The sequence below is a fragment of the Protobothrops mucrosquamatus genome, unplaced genomic scaffold (assembly GCF_001527695.2).
Source record: "Protobothrops mucrosquamatus isolate PMUCROS unplaced genomic scaffold, P.Mucros_1.0 scaffold2148, whole genome shotgun sequence".
Lineage (NCBI taxonomy): Eukaryota > Metazoa > Chordata > Lepidosauria > Squamata > Viperidae > Protobothrops > Protobothrops mucrosquamatus.
Window position 1 is genome coordinate 146,426 of NW_015388246.1, and position 18,604 is coordinate 165,029.

At 36.9% G+C, this 18,604-nt stretch overlaps 1 long non-coding RNA gene across 1 annotated transcript in view; it reads left to right on the forward strand.

Annotated features, from left to right (window-relative positions):
* The window catches only part of LOC107294905, a 14,018-nt gene extending 735 nt beyond the window's left edge, over nt 1-13,283 (forward strand). The window contains exons 2-3 of the long non-coding RNA XR_001549052.2: nt 11,538-11,617; nt 12,672-13,283. This is a non-coding gene — a long non-coding RNA (uncharacterized LOC107294905). The remainder of the gene's footprint in view (nt 1-11,537; nt 11,618-12,671) is intronic.
* Nucleotides 13,284-18,604: the final 5,321 nt, after the last annotated feature.

Sequence of the window (18,604 nt, forward strand, 5' to 3'; positions counted from 1 at the left end):
AAAAAAAGAAAAAGAAAAGTTTGGGGAGGGAGGGGTGAAATACTTCGCTGCAAATGCAGAGAGCCAATCAGGGTCATTGAACGTTTATTGCAGGGGTAGTCAACCTTGGCTCTTTTATGACTCGTGGACTTCAACTCCCAGAATTCCTGAGCCAGCTAAGCTGGCTCAGGAATTCTGGGAGTTGAAGTCCACGAGTCATAAAAGAGCCAAGGTTGACTACCCCTGGTTTATTGCATTTGGAGCTATCAGATGCTTTCTTTCCCCCCCCCCTCCCATTAAAAGCAGAGATTTGGGGCCTTGGTACTGCTGAGTGGCCTAACGTGCCACATGCAGGCTTCCAATAAATAAAATAAAATAAAATGCTTCTGCTTCAGGATGGAATTTACAACCTTGCATTGTGTTAATTTCCAGCCACTTCTTTTTTACCAAATCTGTCTCTTGGACTTTAGAAGTTGCCTTTCAGGTAGTGGAATATGTATCTGGAACCACTTGCCTTTCGATTTAATTGAGTTTAACATTCAGAGCATTGATTGAGAGGCTGAAATTTTCTAACCGCAGATTTAGTAGTGGTGTTTTTTTTTTTTTAAATCATTTAACTCTTTGGGAATGCCTTAGATTAACCCGCACATGGTCTGAAATTTGGACCTCTTCAGTAATGAGTATTGCATCTGTCAGGAATGCATCTTTGGATGTATCATGATCTGAAAAAGGAATGCCTGTTCTATGAAGGAGATTATCCAGTCTTCCAGAGTTTAATATATTCCTGATTAATTTTATTTGCATATTCAAACATTAGTGATAGTCCCTACTTATTTTTATTAAAGTATTGAGTAGATGAAATGCTGCAATACTTTTCCTTCAGACAGATTTTAAATGGCACTTTTAGAACAGAACAATTTAAATGTAAAAACAAATTACTTTACCACACAGCATTTTTTCCTGACATTTTCTTTGCAATCATCCTGGCTTTTAAAAAAAACTATATTCCTCCAAACCATGAACGGAAGCCAAAAATGCAATGATTCATAGGTGGCAGTATTGTATGATGGCATTTTCAGTTTGTTTCAATAGAGCATGATAAATCGGCAAAGATTGAATGTTATTACACATTTGATATTTTTCCAGTTTTAATATGGCTGGATGCTATTTATAATTTTAAAATAGAATTATATTATACTTTGTAAGTTTATTTTCTTTTCAGTGGAAGTTTTCAAGTATCAGTAGATCAAAAACAATTTCGTGGGTTAAAAGGCACATAAAAATATAATTAATTACAATATAATCAACTTGTTTTAATCTACATATAATGAATTTGTTTAGCACAGCTGTTTGATATCATTGGCATAATATTAGTGAAGTGCAGTATTACTGAACTCTATATTGTTGGGGAAGCCAGGCCATAGTAGGTAAAATGGCCTAAAGGTGATATGGCTATAGCAAATGTTGAAGATGTTTCTCTACTGTTAAAATATTCACTATATTGATTTTCAGGTGAAAATTAAATGTACATTTTTAATATAGCTTTGTAAAAACACTTCCTTGAATGATTGTTTGAAGCCACTGTGTATTGCTAGATAATGACATTACTTGCGAATTATTTTGAGCTACCAAAGAAACTGTCAACATGAATGCTCCAAAAATGCTATACATTGTGCTTCAACTTATTCTCTTGTGTTGTTTTTCTGTTTCTTCCTCCCTTATTGTTGATCAGTATGAGTTTCACAAATCAAATAATAACCATATTTTAGGATTTATACCACAAACTGATGGCATATTCATGCAGTACTTACAAGTCTGTGGTAAAGAATATGCTTTTAGTATACATAAATATATTGGACTTGTTCAAACAATTATATGGCTTGATTTAGTTTCACTGAGCATGGTGTGGGAACCTAGCATACTCATAAACTACATTTAATCGGACTGCCTTATCAATAATGGTTATAAGCTGGTCAGGGTGATTCAACTTGGAAATGAGGAATTTTCTGACAATGAGAACAATTAAGCAATGGAACAGTTTACCTTCTGGAGTTGTGGGTGCTCCATTGCTGGATGTTTTCTAGGAAAGATTGAACAATCATTTGTCTGGGATGGTATAAGGATCCTGCCTTGAGCAAGGGGTTGGACTAGAAGACCTCCAAGGTCCCTTTCAGCCCTATAATTCTATGACTAAAGTATATGTGAATCCAACTAATGCCTGTTCATAATAGAAGTCCTGGGAAAGTTGCTAGAAAGCATCTTTGAAGAAAGTTCCTGGATCTTCCAAAAGGCTATGATCTGGTCATTAGGAGGGACATGTCAGGCACTGAACTATTGCACCAGTCATTGATATAAATGGATTTCTTCCTTTCTCCTTTTCAGTCATCTATATTGCAGAGACTAGATTTACTCAATTTCCCCTCTCCCCCCCCCTTCCCCTTGGGAACCAAATTATAATACATAATTCTGAAAGTTGAGAAATAGCTCTCATTAAAATCCAACACTCCTCCTTTCTGCTTGCATTTACAAAACAGTTGGGTTTTATAGCTTGGATAAAAGGCCTATGCTCATGTTCATATGATACTAAAAGTGTTAATGAATATTATTCCCATTTGGGGGGATTTCCCAAAAGTGGGTTACGACATGAGAGGAAAAGATTTGTAGTCCATTGAGAAGTTAAAAAAAAAAGATTGTATAAATTTAGCCTTACAAAATAAAACTGAAAGTTTAAAATAAGTATATGGGTAGTATAGACCAGGATCCCCAACCTTCTTGGTTCTGCGGATCTGCAGCGGCGGCGGTTTCGGCGGCTGGGGGAATGATTTCACATGCAACTTAAATCCCGCACATGTGCAAATGAAGCTTTGCACACTCACCCGCTGCTTTGGTGGCCCAGTTCCCAACAGGCTGCAGCCTGGAAAGACCTCTCGTGAATTCTTCCATCTTCATTTTGGTGAGATTTATTTCAATATTTTGGGGAAATTTTTTAAGAGCCCAGATTTTGCAGTGAAAAAAATACAGATAATGCTTTGATACCTGGTTTGTATTTCTTTTTGATGCCAAGTCAAAATAATTTAAATAGATCATGCTACTAGATTTTACCGTCTTGTCTTTATCCCAAGTCCTTAGTAGATTTGATGTTTTGCTCGGGACCTTAGTTTATAGTGGTGGAAGGCTCTGTGTATATGAAAAAAAGGCTTGTGAAAGAATTTATGCTAGTATGATATCAGCATGAATCTATATAAATATGAAACTCTATGTTTTATAATTGAATATTCTATTACCCTTTAAAGCACCAGGCTTTACTTTGTGTAAAAATGTAGTCAGATAAGAAGAATGATTCTAGCAGAAGAGACTAGGCAAGATAATTTACCATTGCTGGTTGTCTGTTAAAATGGAGATAACTGTTGCCCTTGTTTCACTGTATTTGCATCCTACAACTTAGTTAGCTATGAAAAAAGCTGGTCTACTTTCATCGACCAAAATCAGACATGGTTTATTGCTCTACTAGGATATATAAGAATATTCTTCAATTGAAGTATTGACTTTTTTTTTTTAAAGTTATTTTTATATAGATAACATTGAATTGTGTTTGCTTTGTTGCTTTGGTTAAACATGCTTTACAAGGAGAATAAAGGATAAACTTTAAAAAGGCTTTTCTAGCATAGAAAACATGAACTACTGCTGAAAAAAGTGGGAGAGTTGCAAGACAACTTTTGAATATAGCTGTCATTTTTACCCATATATTTGTTGACTGAGAATGATGGCCAGGCTGTTGGCCAAAGTAAATACAGAAAATGTGAAGATACAGTGCATTCATCCATGAAGATTTAATTGCCTCTTAAAAAACAATTACAGAAATTTATCCAATGGAGAGTGGGATAACATTATATTTGTGTCATTAGTTAGATGTCTCCTTAATTAAAAAAAAATTGCCCAGATACTTTTTATCACATCCTATTCCAGTATTGAATAGTTCCCTCCTCCTCCCCTCCCCCCTGAATTTTACAAACTGTCTTGCATAGTTCTTGTCTAAACAAATCTCATTAACTTTTTGAGTTCAGTTTGAAATGATGACGGACACCAAAAGGAATGAAGTCAATCTTATCAAATGTCTTTTAGGGCAAATGAGTCACACCCTGTTGCCATCTGGGATTCCTCCTTACGATACCTAGAGGTTTGTTCAAAAGGCTCTTGATATCATTACAGGGAATTTCTGGGATCATCCATTCATTTCTGATTATTGAAGTACTGTAAAGGAAAGATCGCAACTGGTTAATGGTTTTTTTTAGCACCTGTGACATACTGACAATCTGTTTTCTGACACTCTCTACCTCATAGGAATGCTTGCTTACTAGCACTGAATGTCTGTTACAGTGCCAAGACAAAGAAAGTGAGACAGAAGTTCTGAAACATATAGAGTTGATCCACCAATTGATAAATTTATAGAGACACTAATTAATTATTGAGTTAATTATCTTTTCATTGAGTCAGGATCATGAATGGATTGAATTTAGTGTTCTTATTTTTATACATCGGAATCCAAACCCACCCTCCTCTTGGATCTATGTATGTGTATATACTTTTATAATCGAATAGTTAGCATAACCTCTCAAACTATTATCAAAATATAAAGCACTCTATACCTGATTACTTACAAAAATCTTTTGAAGGAAAAAGATCCAGTTTCCAGTCAGACAAACTCGTTGGCTGGGTGGCTTTGACCCAATCAGTTTTGGCATGCATGTAAGTGGAGATATAATTGGGGAAGACATTTGTATGTAGGTCTTGAGCTCTGAGGGAATAGATAGGTTGTAAATATATGTATATATGTATAAATGTTTTTGTACATACAACTTTTTAGCTTTGATACTTGATATGAGGTGACTTAGAACTTCTTAAGAGACCAGCTAGTGATTCTCCAGCATGACGAGTGGAGAATCCACCAATGGGTTTTGTTTGTCTTCTGCCCGTAGACTAAGTCAGCCAATTTGAGAAAAGGCGTTCAGGTAAGACAACGCCCCATCTGATTTTCTCCAAAAGTTTGATAAGTGTTTCTAAATGTTACTTTATTTTCTACTTTCTGAATACATTATTCTCAACTAGATAGATTTCTAGGTTCTGAATTTTGAATTATATCTAGCTATGTTATGTTTATTTTTTGTTAATCAACAAAGTATCAGTTTTCACTTTCCTATTCTTGCAGTTGTTTATAATATGTATTTTTTTATTTTCTTCCTGTTTGTATCTCCTCTTAAAGGCTCTCTAACTGTATAGAAATACTACTAAGTTTTATAATTATAGTTAAGTAAATATAAAATACACATTGAACACTTATCAATTTTAATTTCAAGGGTTTGAAATCATGAACCTTCCATTTTGCCAGGAATGTTAATAGAATGAATCAATATTTACAGTATAACTTTTTTTCTGTATGGTGTACAAAATCTTATTGATTTCCTAAATATCTGGTTACCTATAAAAATACAACAAGGAATAATAACTTTGGAAACAGCCCCCTCCAAAATTCCGTTAAATGTTTATTTGACATTAGCCACTTCTCTTAAATTCTTTTGCGTTGCAGAAATTAAGTAAACAGTAACATGCAATGCTCTGCCACCAAACCAACCAACCATCCAAGAATTATAACTGGAATGTTTTCATCCCTGTATAAGTCCTGTGCATAAATCTGACATTTATATAAGAAATTTGTTTTGTCAATTACAATAACCCCAAACCCAAAGAGAGGGTATATTTCAGACCAATATTTTATCAATTGCCTTGTAGGAATAGACCTGTCTGTTCAATAAGAAATTTAGTGAGGGGAGAGATGATTTGTTTTGTCAATGGGCTGGTATTTTGTAGATTTCTTTACTTTGTGGGATGCAGGTTACGGCTGTCCTTGAAACATATGTCAAAAAGCCTATATCTATGTTCTAGAACCGTGGTGGCGAACCTGTGGCATGCGTGCCACAGGTGGCATGCAGAGCCCTCTCTGTGGGCACGTGCACTGTCGCCCCAGTCCTAGGCCTTCAGCTGGGTTTTATAAAACCTTTTTGCTTTAGGCCTCCGCCGCCATGTGCAAAAAGAAAAAGGTTCAATCGATCAATCAATTTCAACCTCACGGGGAAAAAAAGATCTCGCAAAGTTGGAATTGATTGATTGAACTTTTTAGTCCCACCCAGTCTGCTGTTACCACCGTAGCCACGCCCACCCAATGGGCCACGCCCACCCAATGGGCCATACCCATCTGGCACCCGACTATACATAAGTGGGTTTTGGGTTGCAGTTTGGGCACTCGGTCTCTAAAAGGTTCGCCATCACTGTTCTAGAACATGTTCTAATCAAATAAGGGCAATGCAAATCATAAACATAGATGTTTTAATTATGACCTACATATCTGAACGAGAAGAGTAAGACGTTAGTATATTTATTCATGAGACAGCAAATGAGTTCATACCATTTTGGGATCCTTTCAGAAGCTATATATATAGTATTTGAAATTATAATTGTATACACGCCCATTTTTCTTTACCTAATAGTTTTGAAAATATGCAGTATGAAGGAATATATATTTTCTGCCAAGTGTCTTCTATAGCCTTTTCCTTTGAATTTTATAATAATTGTCAATATAGTGGGCAGGAACAAAAATCTCAGTTTAAGAAATATGCTGGAATGATATTAATGTTCTGGTATGAAGGATCATTATCTGCAATTTCTGGAGCATTCCACTCAGGTTCCTATTCAATTTGTCAGTAGCTATTTAAAAACCTCATTTTATTTATATTCATATTTACTCATTTTGTAGAGATAAACTACAGATATTAATTACGAAACAATGCTTCTTCTTTTCTGGCACAGAAATTGGTGATATTTGTAATTTCTCATGTTACATGACCCTAAAAGTGAACAGGTTTAGCTGTGTGTCCCTTAGCAAATTATAAATGTGATACTGTTTTATTACATTATTACAGCCCATGGGATTTTGGTAGTGATATAGAGTAGGGGTTTTCAACCGGTGGTACGCGTACCACTTGTGGTACTTTGTCACATGGCAGGTGGTACGTGATTGCTAGCCAAGTGTAGCAGGGGAGGGGAATGAGCCAAAGCGAGCCAAGCCTGAGGGAGAGGCAGCTGCAGGACTGTCTGGGCTTGGCAGAAGCCCCAGGAGCCGGCAGGGCTCCAGCTGATAGGTGCTTCCGGAAGCAGCTTGGAACTGGAGGTGAACTGAAGAAAAATGGGTGGTGGAGAGGAGACGCTATAAAACAGCGGTTCTCAACCTATGGGTCGCGACCCCATTTGGGGTCAATCGACCATTTCACGGGGGTCGCCAAGCAAGGCTGTCCGCCATTTTTTCCCCCTTTTCCGGCGGGTGCCTTACCTCCCTTGAGCTGGGCCAGCTGGTGGTCGGCCTGCTCCGTCTCTGCCGCTTGCCAGCTATGCCTCGGCCAGCGCAGGGGGCGGAACCACGCATGCGCAGCGCTCCCAGGCAGGGAAAGTCCTCAACTTACGACCGGTTGGGTAGTCCTCGACTTACGACTGGTTTAGTCCTCGACTTATGACCGGTTTAGTCCTCGACCTATGATCGGTTTAGTCGTCGACTTACGACCGGTTAGGGGTCGCGGCATTAAAAAGGTTGAGAACCACTGCTATAAAAGAACCTGGTTTGGGTGGGGGAAGGGGAAAAAAGACATCAGGAAAGGTTTAATCCCTTTAAACAAATGTAATTAGTTTTACCCTCTTTAATTGAGTCTGTCTGTGGCTTTTAGAAAGTTTTCTTTGAAGGTAACCGGGCTTAATTTAAAGCTAAAGCTATTCGCAATTGCCTTTCAGTCAAGAATGGCAACATTGTGACATGTGACACGCCTGAGGCAGCTTAAAGAGAGGAAAAAAACCAGAGTTTGTGTTTCTTTATTTTCTTGCTTTGCACTTGATTCCTGTGTCTTTAAGGGTACAGGGAAGGAATTGGAAAAGCTCAGCAGGGCCAACCAGCTAGCTCAGGAGCCTACAAACTTAGCAACTTTAAGACCTGTGGACTTCAACTCCCAGAATTCCTCAACCAGCCATGAGGGCTGAGGAATTCTGGGAGTTGAAGTCCTCAAGTCATAAAAGTGCCAAGTTTGAATTCATCGTACATTCATTTGTCAGTGCAAAGGGAAAGTGATTCAGCAAAGGAACAGCCACAGAAGAAATTAAAACTGGTACTTTTTTTACTTTTTTCCCACAGTTTGTAATATTTTATTAGATTATAGAATAAAATACAAAAACACAAAAGCAAATAGTAGGACACAGTGGGGAGGAAAAAGGGGGGGAAAGTGAGGGGGAGAAGGGAAAAAGAACATACTTCCTCTTTTGCAGTAGCAATACATAATAAAGCCATTATATAAGAATAATAAAAAGAGTTGCTAATTGTTGGGATGTTCCAGGCAATATTTGCACGATATGCAGTGGGAGTGAAGAGAGAGAGAAAAAAATCAATTGCATAAGTGAATATTTACACACCTAAAAAGAATTAGAGCTCTAATTTTTGTATATGGCTTTGTAAACTTGTTTAGTGTTTGTGAATATTTTTGTTACAAGTTGTTTGTTTATGAGGTTTTTTAAGGAATAAGCTCTGTCAGATTCAGTGGTCTTCTGAATGTGTATATTTAACTTAATGTTAAAGCATACTGCAGATATCCAAAGCTATGCAAGTGAAATTTCCTTTTACCTCTTCCTTTTTCCTCTCCCTCCACATAGTATTTCTTAAATAAATAGAAACATCGCTGCTTCCTTTTTAGCAAAGCGTTTGCTCAATAAAATTTAGCTCTTAATTAAGTGCAACCTTATTATTAAGCTACTAGTTGGAAATAAGAAAGGAAGAGAGATATATTGCTGCTTCTTTCTGTAATTTTTTCCAGTGATCATTTAACTCTGCACAGTTAAAATAGCACTCTCATTAGCTATTCTTGGATTGTATGCATCCGGGAAATTTATTGAACAGAACCCTCTAAAACATTCTGCAAAAGGTTATTTTAATTTGACAAGAGAAATTATTAAATTAGCAGGAAATTTGTTGTTCTAATAGTATTTATTTATTTCTATCTGAGTGTAAATAAAGACAAATAAGTTTTGTGTTGGGTTGTTTCTTTGTTTTCCCTTTAACTTGCTTCTTAAAAGGTCTTCAATTCAATTCCTTCACTTTCTTTGAAACTGTTTATCAAATTTAGAGGCCACCTACCTCTAATTACTCTGGTAGCTTATAATTTAAAAGTAAAAAAAGACCATAAACTCCCCCCTCTCCCAAATTGTGGTGGATTTTTTTTCTTTTTAACTTTGGCCTACTTTTATTCATGGAAAGCCCAGTAGGGCAGGAAAGAAAGTTATTGTCTAACTTTGACTATCCCAAGTAATGCCTGCATGGTGAAACCTTGATTTAATGGATCATTTGGTGGGGAGTGAAGGTGTCGATTAATCCCAAATGTCCATTACATCTGAAAGTACATTATTTGCAATAATTACATTACTTGTATATAAATACAATGTAATTTAACATTGATTTGCATGAATCATCTGGACTACTTGGATACTAAGGACTTATGCATTATTTCAGGAAGATGTCTGGTTGAAGATTTATTATTTTTTTTGGCTGAATTGAGGACCTGTTAAATTGATGTTTTACTGTACTGTAGCTATGAGAACCAGCAAGGTTTAGTAGTTATGGTGCTGGAGTAAGAGCAGAGAGGTTCTAGCTCAGTGTTTCTCAACCTTGACAATTTTAAGGCATGTGGACTTCAACTCCCAGAATTCCACAGCCAGCATTGCTGGCTGTGGAATTCTGGGAGTTGAAGTCCACATGCCTTAAAATTGTCAAGGTTGAGAAACACTGTTCTAGCTCCTCCCTTAGGCATGAAGGGCAGCTTGATGATGTTGGGCTAATGGCTTCTTCTCGGCCCAAATCGGTGTCAGGCTCTGCAGTAAGACTGCTGAAAAAACAAATGATTGGCTTCCCTATGAGAAGAAGGCGAGTTTGGTTTAGAACAAGCAGGCCTCGTGGCTGAGCTGGAGACTAGTAGTATTTATGTTGCCTTGTATACTAGTTTCATGTTGGGTGTTCATACTACTTTAAAATGACACGAAGATACCGGCTGGTTGTGAATAGCTAAAAGTTCTCCACAAATATTAACAGACCTCACGAGAAGAAAGCATGTGGCAGTCTGGTTTCTTTGCTACATAATAAATCATACTGGAGAAAGATTTTCAAAATGTCCATATAAGTTCTATAATTTAAATGATAGCAAAATCAATGTATGAAAAATATGTTTTGGTGTGTAAAATTCTTTTTCCTGTTCTCTCTCTCTCAGAGCCAGATGTTGAGATTATGAGAAATTTTGCTATCGCTTTCATTTCTCTTGATTGCTTTAGTCACAGTGGAAGATAAGGACTATCCCTGTGCTAACTTTAGAGCAGACATGTCAAACTCGCGATGTCAAGTGATGTCGCGCAATGTATCGGAGCTTTTTCGCCGTTGCCGGCAATGGGGTGGGCGCGGCTCCAGTGTGATGAAAGTGGTCCGCGGGCCGGCAGTTTGACACCCCTGCTTTAGAGTATAGCAAATTATTATGTATAAAAGGTGTGAGCAATTTATGGGCCCTCTGACATTCTGAAATCGGAATTAGATGAATTTTGGATAGTGCTTCTTTGATGGTGTTAAGTGCAGAAAGGCGATTTGGCATTTCAGCATTTAAAAATACCAAAATGGTTAAAAAAGAAAACCACAGCTGTACTGTTTCCAATGATATGTCCGCATCCCTATATGGCCATTTGTGACTCTTCAGCTGATCAGGAGAATAGTTAGGAGCCCAGTCCCATCTTAACTGTGGTGTACAGAGTAACTCCTAAGTTGGAGTAATTATACCTTTAATAGTTGCTTCCAGTTCTCTCTACGGTCCAATCCTGATTTAAATAAGAGGGTTTTTTTTGTTTTTTTTAGGCTTTCTTTTACAACAGGGGGAGGTTAAATGTCTTCTGTACTATTTGAGAATAATATGAATTAGTTCCATGAGTTCAAAAAGCAGCATCTTTCCTCCCTGGCTTTTTCAATTATAGCAGATCTCTTTTGAAACTGACAAGTTAACTCTTTGAATCCTGGGCATGTTCTACAGATTTGCTATAATAGCTCCACTATTGTGCTGCCATCTGGTAGTTTGGAAGAGTGAACGTGTATATTTTTAATCTCAAATGTAGTACTAGATTTGTTTATTGTACTAGGCTGGAACAGATATTGGGACTATGTTAGCTGTCTATTTCAGTTCATGTGGATGGTGAAAAAAACAAAATTGTTTGCTCTGGATTGGTTGATTCAGGTGTGGAACAGTGCAATTTCTTGTCTTTAATTTAGTTTCTTGTCTTAGATCCACCAATCCGTTGTTTCATCTGATCTAATGACTACTGGAATCCTGCTAGCTGTACAGGTTTCCTTGTCTTTCTAACAGCATTAGGTGTGCATATTGGGATTTCGTTCAAGAAAAGAAGTAGATACACCAAGCTGAAGATGATTGGCTGCTCTTTTTTGACAGACAAGTGTGAAAAGGAAAACCCATTCGATTTCCCATTCATTCTGGATTGGTGGATCTGAAGCACAGAAACAGAGTTTCAGGTAAGAAATTCCCTGTACTCAATAGTGTTACAAATGTCTTTTTTTTTTTTTGGTTAATCAAAAATGTTCTTCTGCATCAAGTTCTCAGAATGTTAAAACTTAAATTGTGACAGGTGTTCACCGTATGCACTTTTCCACATGGGTGGAGTTTATCAGTTAACATATCTCTTGACAAATAAAACATTATTTGTGGGCTCTGAATAAAATATATGGCTTTTTTTTTAAATGATCAAAGGAAAATTTGCCAGAAAGCTCTATTTTATGGCTTTGTTAGAGTAAAGATGAGCTGAATTTATAGTAAAAGAATAAGAATATATGTGCATAAGTGCTCTTTGTATATTTTTATTTTCTGATGGAAGCATCAAAATAAGTAATTTTATATATGTGTAAATGAATTGCAAGTCAGGGTTGCATGATTCTGTAAGGAACCGAAGGAAGTGATGAAAAAAAACTTAGTTTTACTAAATAATGTTGGTTCATTGTTTTGTGAACATTAACAAGTCTGGTTTAATACAAGCTTACAAAAACTCCCCAAAATTCATAGCACACAGCATTTTTACATTTTATGCTGCTCTCTTGAAAGATTTTCCAATATAATTGCATTGTTTTATTTTCACTGGTCTGGGCAGTTGTTTTAATGGCTGAATCTTTTTTTTAAAAAAAAACTTTTCTAGTTTGAATAGTCATGAGGTTTTGGCATTTTTCCACAAAATCTCACAATATTTCACTTAGGAATATTATACTCTTATAGAGATTGATGACCTCATTAGGTTTCAGTTATCAAAAATAGATCTTTTAACATTTTTTTTAAGGTACTAGGGAAGTTCATCTCTGGTAAGTAGAAGAGGATCAAATACATCTCTTGTGTCCACAGAGTTAGTGTACTTATGTGATATTCATGTAGTAGACAGCATAAACAAAAGGTTGGGAGCTCTAATATATAAGAAAGGTGGCACATTTCATTATTTAAAAATGAAAGTTCTTTTGCTTAAATGGGCTAACTCAGTTACAACATTTAGAAGTTTTACTCATAATCTCATTTTAATGCTTACAGGAGAAACTGCTACCTGTATTGAAAGTATTTACAAGGATCATCTGGATTACTTACATACTTGGTGTTGATGTTAGTACAGCATATGGCTTTTCTGTTGATCTCTAGTTGAAATTTAAGAACACGGATAAATCTAAAATGTAGGCATTTCTTTTTGAAGAAAGGAAAATTGAACAAGGCAGTGTATATACATTATATACTTAATATTTTTCTCGTGCTGTTTTACTGAATAAAAATACCTCATAACTGCATATATTAAAAACAAATAAATTTGCTGTGTCATCTTTTCAGTAGAGCAGTATTTCTCTCTGATATAATGGTTGACAGCCCAGTTTTGAAGTCATAAATATGTGTTTTGGTCAGTCTCTGCTATGAATTTGGGATATATCGCTGCTTTTATGGATGCGCCGCCTTCATGTCATTGGACTACTAGTATTCCAGCAATTGTCTTTTACGGCAACGAAACTCCTATATGAATAATTGGTGTTGATAGCAGGACTTCCTCCATTCCAATCCTTGAATAATACCAAAGTTACTTTTCCCTTCCACTTATTCACATACCTTTTTTAAAATTGAATTTTTAAGATTATTATTGCCTTCATGGCCCTATTGGAAATCAAACCATGGAGGCCGACTTTCCTGAAATACTAATTTATCCAGTTTATATCTAGATAGCACACAACAAATTAAGCCCCAATCTACAAATCTTACCATTGCTTAGTGTTGAGAGACCTGACCATCAGAGTCAAAGATATTTATTAATGCTTGTATGTGTGTACATACATAGGGCTAGAGCTTCCCATAACTTTGCATCAGTGCAGTTTATTTTAACTATTTTGTTCAGTCAAAGAGTTACACTGAAAATGAGTTTAGGAGTAAAGAACTGAGTAGGTGAAGAACACCAAAAATAATATTTCAAAGAAACTGATAGAGGAGACTTAGTGGTGAAATCTTAAAGAAATGGATCAACTATAATTGTGCCATTGGATTCCTGAGAAGTTGATAAAACCTGGTTTAGACAAATGAATGATACTCATACTCTTTCCATTGGAATTATGTGGTTGATTAAGAACTGCGATTAAAGGGGCTGGAATCCCACCGGCTAGGTTCATGTATGTGCAGCTGTGGTTGTTTAAAATATGATTTGTTGAACAAACAACTTGGGTCCTCAGAAGCTTAAATAATTAGTTGCATAACTCTGGCTGTAAATTGACTAAATACAGATTATGGATACTGACAGTTGCTGTTTTCATAAATTACATTAAAATCGAAACCAAATATAGCTTAATTTGACACATGAACCCTGCCAGAATTGTCTTTATCGTTGAGACCTGGTATTTTGATACTAAAGGGAACTATACTAAATTATAGTTACTCAATGGGAAGACAGTAGAAATTATGAGTAGAAATTATAAAAAATGGATTTTTAACAAATTGCACTTGCTAATTGATGTATTTATAATTTATCTCACATGTCACCTGCATCTACAATACTCCTTTCTTTCCTGGCCTTGCCTCAGCCTCTCTAAAAATCACTCTATGCATCTGATAAATTTAGCTTCAGTTCACCAAAGCTTATGCCTTTTTATAAATAAAGGGGCTGGAATCCCTTTTGTCAAACAAAAAAGGTGCTACCAGGCACCTGATTTTTGGCTACCACAGATTAATACAGCTCTTTATCTACGGTATCCATGTTGCAAAAGTTTAGATTAGATGAAAACTGAAAATAGAACAAAGTACATTGTTGGCTTTGTGTATTTTTCTTATAGTCTTAAGTACACTTTAAAAATGATAGATATACTTGGATTTTTCACACTGGAAGCTAAATGCAAGACAGATATTGAAATATACTGCTTAAAATGCTTTTTGCAGGAAATAGCCTAAAATATTCATATTGAAGGATTTGTGGCAGCAGGTATAAGTGCCTTTTAAAATTTAATGATGTAAGTATGTAAAAGGAGAGGAGAAGCAGCAGCATTTGGAAATAACACTAAACCACCGCATATGGTTTATATAGCTTAGCTCATATGTGGATCAGAACCTTCCATTTAAATTAACTGCAGTTAATCAGATTTACTGAGGTAACACAACCTGTGGTATATGGCTTGAAATTGGCTTGTACCTATTAACTGTAGTTATATTCAGGGCTTTTTTTGTCACAGAACGCCCAGAATGGAGTTCCGGTACCTTTTTTGGATGGAACCTTGTAGGGTAGGCAAGGCGGGTTGTATGACGTGTGAGTTCCGGCACCTTTTTTTTTTTTTTTTAGAAAAAAAGCACTGGTTATATTTATCCATTGTATTGGCTGACTAATGTGAAAGAAAGTATATACATTATTGTACACCAGAGGACATAGCAGTCCATAAAACGTTTGTAGTATAGATACTATAGGTTGACTGCTATAGTGTAATAATGTTCTATTTTAATATATAATTTAATATATAATTTAGATTATTTGAATGGTTGGATGGCCAAAGAATTTGATTCCAAATTATACAGAATTAAAATAAAAAAGGACTAGGGGTAATTCCAGAAGGATCTCCCCAGGCTAGGAGAATGAAATGGAAATGGAAAAACACACATACCCACACTTACGTGGGTGCAACACAAAGAGTTGTACAGTCTTATCAGCTGCTAACTAGATAAGGGATCTTGGAGGGTAGGATGAATAGCTAAATACAGGTAGTCCTCAACTTACAAGAGTTCATTTAGTGACCATTCGAAGTTATAATGGCACTGGAAAAAAGTGACTTATGACCATTTTTCACACTTAGGACTATTGCAACATCCCCATGGCCACATGATGAAAATTCAGACACTTGGCAACTAGTTCATACTTACAATGGTTGCAGTGTCCCGGGATCATGTGGTCCACTTTTGGAACCTTCTGACAAGCAATGTCAATGGGGAAATCAGATTCACTTAACAACCCGTGTTGCTAACTTAACAACTGCAGTGATGCACTTATCAACTGTGGCAAGAAAGGTCGTAAAATGGGGCAAAATTCACTTAATAAATGCCTTATTTAGCGACATAAATTTTGGGCTCAATTGTGGTCGTAAGTTGAGGATGGCCTGTAAATATATTTCCAGGAAAGAAAAGAATAAGCTACTATATTTGAAACATTGAATGTTGTTACAGAACTAAAAGAGGGACAGAAAACTGCTACCAAAGCAACCAGAAATCTGAAACAGTCATCAGTTGTGGAAATAATACGATTGGGAAATCTTAAAAACAAGATAAAATACAAATTAGTGAGGAATTACAGAAGCTGATCAAACAGATTTAGATACAGGTAGTCTCTGACTTACGATCACAGTTGGGAGCAGAATTTACATTGCTAAGCAAGGAGTTTGTTAAATGAATTGTGCCCAGTGTTACGACTTTTTTGCCACAGTTAAGTGAATCAGACAGTTGTTAAATGAATCTAGCTTGCACCATTGACTTTGTTGTCCAAAGCTGGCTGGGAAGATTGCAAATGGCAATCCCATTACCCTGGGATGTTGCAATCATTGTAAATACATGCCGATTGCCAAAAAACCCCAAATTGTGATCATGTGACTGCAGGGGCAAAGCAACGGTTGTAAGCGTGAGGACTGATCATAAGCCACTATTTTCAGTGCTTTTGTAACTCTGGAACAGTTGCTAAACGAATGCTTGCAAGCTGAGGATGATCTGTTTGCAGGATAAAGCTCAGCATTGATAGTTTTTTGACGGAAGGATGAACTTCACATACTATCCTCTCTATACTGGCTCCTAGGACAGACATGTCAAACACGCGACATCACGTGATGTCACGCAATGTATCAGGACAGTTTTGGCATTGCTGGCAATGGAGTGGGCGCGGCTTCCGCATGACCCATCTGGCCCATGGGCCGGCAGTTTGACACCCCTGCCCTAGGACATATGTAGGTAGATACTATTACTATTCATCTGCTACTTATAGATTTTTTTGGGTAGAATTAGATTGGGGAAGCTTGATTCTAGAACTTATATGTTTAATTTTTTTCATCAACAATGCTTCCAGTGCTTATAAGAACACTTTATTGCTACCAGGGGGTGATATTTTTCACCATTTTTAACAGCATATGTACACATACATGCACACACACATACACACACACTGGTTGGCTTTTGTATTTGGATCTGGAATTTTCTCCTAGGTCAGACTAGCAAAGATGTTATGGCTTCCTTCTTCCTTTTCATTGCACCTTTGTTTTGGGCCCATTGTGATCTGGATGAATTGAAGGAAGGACCCTTTAGATTGGTATCCTTTAGATTTCTTGGGCAGGATTACAGCTGTGATACTCCCAAGTGTGGGTGGAAAGAATTTCAGTTTAATACTACCAAGGATAGCAATTTGGGAAAGACGGGACAGGTGGGCGATTGGCCCTGTCTTATTAAAGAAGGTTTGGATGTTTTCAGGTAATTATCTAGAATATTTTTAAAAGTAATTAAAATAGATACTTGGGTATCAAAAGTTATATGGATAATCTTGAGTTTTTTCCCCTGTAATTAGATTACGCTGCTCCGGTTGCAGCTCTTTAAGGGAGGATGTTTGATTCCTTTAGATCCCTGTTTCTGTATTGAGGACAGAATGAAGTTGGACTGGGATTTAGAAGAGACTTTGTCCTTGAATATTTAGATATTGCCAACCACATGGTAGCAACTGAATATCTGATAGCACAACTATTATTTAACTGCCATAATTTGAAAACAAGCAGTCCTATAGATTGTGATAGTACTATGGTATATATGTGTATATAAAAACATTGGATTGGATTCAGATTGCCAGATGTCTAGTGGAAAAAGGGAATGCTCTTTCAGTCAGTTCTTCTGCCACCTGCATTCTCCTCATGTCCCCCCTCCCAGACCTGTTATGAAGGTTTGAGAGGCCTTTTGAAATAATTGTGTAAAGTTGCACTGGAGAGGAAAGGAGAAACCAGAAAATATTTTCCCCACACTAGGGGGGTCAAACTCAGAACGTCATGTGACATGTCGTGACGTATCGCAACTTTTTTGTCATTGCCGGCAATGGGGTGGGCGCGGTTTCGCTATGATGCATCCGGCCCGTGGGCCGGCAGTTTGACACCCCTGCCCTACATCTATTGCAGTGTTTCTCAACCTTGACAATTTTAAGGCATGTGGACTTCAACTCCCAGAATTCCACAGCCAGCATTGCTGGCTGTGGAATTCTGGGAGTTGAAGTCCACATGCCTTAAAATTGTCAAGGTTGAGAAACACTGATCTATTGCTTCATTTTGATCCCTTTTATCAAATTGCCAGTGCCAGCTGTAAAAAAATTTTTTTTAATGCAACCCTCTACAGTTTCTTTATTCTGACTTAAAACATTAGCCTGTCTCATTGGCCAAATCAATTTGTACACTGATTAATAAAGCTCCATAGCTAAAAGAGTCTGGGATCTTCTGAATATAGAGTATATTCTTTATCAGTGAAGTGTACATTGTTGCATCAAACCTTTAAACAAATTTAGACAGTATGGTAATTTCCACTTTAACAATTTTGGAAATGTAGTTATTAGAGCCAATTTGTTGATATTTTCTAGCCCTACAGAGGCAAAGCCCTTACACAACATTGATGCTATATTAATTCTATCTCATTTTTTATCCTGAAACCGAGAGTCTCCTGATTGTCTTGACATTTGTACTGCATCCTTCATTGTTTTTTAATACATAAAAAAAGTTTATGGAACTTTTGAAGTTATATTCATATGCTGCTATTTCCTATATAAAGCCAAGATGCCCTTTTTTTATACCAGTAACAAACCATCAATCTCCTTTTTAAATTCAAGTTCTAGGACAGTGGTGGCGAACCTATGGCACGCGTGCCAGAGGCGGCACTCAGAGCCCTCTCTGTTGGCACGCGTGCCACTGCCGCCAGCAGCGGGTCCATCAGGCCGCCACCTGGAGCAGGAT